Source organism: Lissotriton vulgaris, unplaced genomic scaffold (genome assembly GCF_964263255.1).
Source record: "Lissotriton vulgaris unplaced genomic scaffold, aLisVul1.2 SCAFFOLD_1256, whole genome shotgun sequence".
In the NCBI taxonomy this organism is placed as follows: Eukaryota; Metazoa; Chordata; class Amphibia; order Caudata; family Salamandridae; genus Lissotriton; species Lissotriton vulgaris.
Genome location: NW_028242559.1, coordinates 44,012 through 48,012, shown reverse-complemented (window position 1 = coordinate 48,012; position 4,001 = coordinate 44,012).

Genomic DNA, 4,001 nt, shown 5'->3' with positions numbered 1-4,001 from the left:
ATGAAGATACTAGAAAGTCTTTGGGGAGTATTGGAAATGTAAACATTTGGTCATATTTTGAATATAAGGAACTTATTATAAATATGCGACAAGCAAATGAAGTTGATTATGGAACTATTCTTCAAGATATAAGAATTGGAAAAATGACTGGACATGGCAAACAAGCTTTACAGAGACGATGACTTTCCAATTTGTTTCCAAATGAAAATATTGTACCAGAGAAAATATACATGACAATTGCAGAAAATAAATCTGCAATCTGCTTAATGCCAACACTATGTGAATGTTCTAAATTCAATGAAGAAATGTTGAAGTTGGAAAATGAAGAAATTTTAAAATTGTAAGCTATTGATAAAATAGACCATGAAGGAATCACTATTATTTTGAGTGAAAAGTTGAAGAGGAAATTGGATTCTTTAGAGAAATCGATAAGTAAAACTGCTGGTTTAGAAAATAATTTGTATGCATGCGTAAACTGTAGGTTAATTTTACTATGTAATTTGAATGTGGAAAAAGGTTTAGTAAATGGAGCAATGGGTAAAGTTGTTGATTTTGTTAATTACATAAATAGAGATGGTGTTGAATTTTTGAAAATCAAATTGGATCAAATTGAAGAAGTACAACAATTTAGTCATTGTTCAGTTCGGTTTTTGCTTGTAAAAGATTTGTATGTTCGCAGAAAACAGTTTCCTGTTTCTTTGGCGTATGCAGTGACCATTTATAAATCTGAAGGTTTAAGTGTAGATAGTGCTTTAGTGAATATTGGAAGTACCGTGTTTAAAGAGGGTATGGCATATGTTGCTTTGTCTTGAGTCAGAACTTTATCTGGATTGTACTTGATTGATTTTGATGAGACAAAGGTTAGTGCAGATGTAAATTGTGTGAAAGAGTATATTAGGTTAAGAAGAGAATATGCACCTAATGTAGGTCAATATCCAGTATTTGAAAAGCATATGGTAGATAGGAAAGGAAGATTTGAGAATATCTTTAGTGAAAATGTAGAGAAAGAAAAAAACAAGATGAAGTTGCGCCTGCAAAAAAAAAGAAAAAGGGCAGTGTTGAAGAGAATGTTGGTTATCGGTTTGAAAATAGTTGTGTCAACTGCTATGTTAATGTAGTTGTTAATGTTGTTTTTGTTCTTGAAAGTTTGTAACAGCAAATTGTTGAAAATCGGGACAAAACATTCTGTTCATTGTTGTATTCTGTTTATGAGAAATGTAGTAGTGATAAAAGTAAAATAAAAAGTGTTTCTGATATTTGAAATGTTTTGGGCATATGTTCTGGTTCTAGTCAATTTACGCCAAATATTCAGCAAGATTGTCAGGAATCTTTAATGTTTATGCTTGCTGTACTGGAAGATGAAGGTATAGATATTGAAAACCTTTTTGGCCTTTCTTATAAATGGCAACATGACTGTCAAAATTGTTTCTTTACATGTAGCACTAACATAAACACTGAAAGATTCATATATTTGACTTTACCTGACTGTGAATCAGTGTCTTTTAACAATCTAATTAGAGGAACAAGTCAAAACATGGAGTGTAGCCAATGTAAATCTGAAATGTCATCAACATTATTTATACAAAGATATGGACAGTATGTAATTTTAATGCTGCAACGTTGTAGAGGTGATGGAAGAAAATTGGAAACTTTAATCACAATTTTTGTAGCTGATCAAGTTTCAATATCAGGAAGAACTTTTGTAGCTGTTGCAATTATTTTTCATGATGGACTTTCTACAACATCTGGGCATTACACTATTTATTTAAGATGTCTGAAAGGTTGGATTCATTGTAATGATAGTCAATTAGTTTTTAAGCAACGTTTGCCTAAAGAGTTACCAAATTCTTACCTAATATTTTTAAAGCCAAAAATGTAAGATAAAATTTGGCCTTTGTGGATTACTGCTGTTAAGGTAGATTAGCCTGGTGTTGTAGAGTATTTTGTAAGTGAGGGTAAGGAGCTTGAAGGTGATCATCTTGTTGATAGTGAGGCAGTGTAGGTATATCAGGTGGTGGGTGATGTGTCTGTAGCAGGGGACATTGATGATCACTTAGGTGGAGGTGTTTTGGATTTGTTGTAGTTGCTGCAGGTGTTTGGCTGGAATTGCTGTGTAGAGTGTTTTGTCACAGTGCAGTCTGTTGCTGATGAGGGCCTGTGTCACTGTTCTTCTTCTTTTGGTTAGGATCCACTTGTAAATGTTGCGGAGTATGTGGAGTGTGTTATAGCAGTACGAGGCAATGGTGTAGACTTGCTTACACATGGAGAGGGAGGAGTTGAGGTTGAATCCTAGGTTCTGGACATGGTTGGTAGGTGTTTGTACTGTCCACAGTGTAGTCAGCTAGCAGGAGTCGTCCAAGGATGAGGGGGTGGGTCTGAGGATGAGTACCTTAATTTTGTTCATGTTCATGTTTAGAGAGCTGCTCTTTATGTAGTTGGTGACGTCCTTCATTGTGTCATGGAGGTTGCTTTTGGTGGTATGTCGCTTTTTGGTAAAGAAGATGAGCTGGGAAGAGGATGAGCTGGGTTTTGTTGGCATAGGAGATGTTGTTAAATTGTGATGGTGGGCTACTTGTGTGAGTGTGGCCATGTAGATGTTGAATAGCGTTAGGTTGAGGGATGAAGACTGGCGACGGAGAAAATGATGTCGGTGGTTTTGGATCAGAAGGCAGGGAGGCAGATGCTCAGAATTACTTTTGGACAGTTTGCAAAGTAAGAATATGATGCATACTATTTGGTTGTGCGGAAAAGTATGTGAAAGCAATAACGAGTTTTTGTAGTATATTTTGTCAGCATATATTTGTAAGTAACATTATTTACAGTGTATGGAAATTAATCATAGTGCTTTGTTATTTTATTATTGTTTGAGATGTGTCATATTTACTTAAGAAATTGCTCTTAGAAAAAAACATTTAAGATATGTTTTATTTCTGTTTCTTAGATTGTTATTGAGAATGTTGAAAGTTCTTTTTAAGATAATCTTATTGATTGTCTTTTTTTTGCCCACTGTTATGTGATGAGTAATGTTGAAGTCACTGTTTCTAGTGAAATTCAATATATTCTGAGAATAGCAAAAAAGGCAAATGTAATACTTTACAAATTATTTTGTATTGTAAAAGATATATTGTAACTGTATTTTTTTGTGTCTTCCACAGATGGTAATTTTGTAATATATAATTTTTTAAATATTTATTATGCTTAAGGTAAGTACAAAGAACTGTTGAAAATGGTCGATTCAATGTGATTCAACCGAGCTGAAGTAACAAAACAAGGATTGGAGAATATAAGTGTGTAAAGATGGTTTGTATTTTTTAAAGACATTTAAAAAAATTATATAGTGAGTGTACCTTTCAGAACCCCTAATTAATCAGTGGATATGATAATGGCTTATCTAAACCCTAGCTGGCGCAGGAGAGATGAAGAATCCGCAAGGAAATAGGCTTGGAGTGCTTTAGTGCAATGGAGGAATTCAATATGGCTGAGATACCCGCCACCCCCTCTCAACACAATCCCCAAGGATGGGAAACCGGAAACAGTTCTGAAGTCTTTGGAAGACGGGAGGGAGTAACCCCCCCGGCCGTATTTATTAAAATATGAAACAAAATTAAAACATTAAATAAACAGTTTCATATTATGTACAATTTCATTACTACATTGCGATGTTTGGCTAACCTTAACAGAGTCTCTAATACAAAGGTTCTCCTAGCCGAACTAACATCCTGCAAAACATTTACTTGAAATTTTGAAATTGTACATCCTAACGTTTAAGGGCCAACGGCAAGGTCGTAACCGGTGTCAAGATCCCTAACCCAGAAATATCGCCCTCACTTGTGAGGGGCGGCCCAGAGGCGTACCTCAAGTGCAATTACCAATTTCCCTTGACTTGACGGGGGCCCCAAAAAAACTCGTCGCCACTTAGAGGTCGTACGAGGACTCGTGTGAGGTATCTAGAAGGTAGTGTTGACCTCCCCCCAAACCCCACACAACTTACCATATCTGCC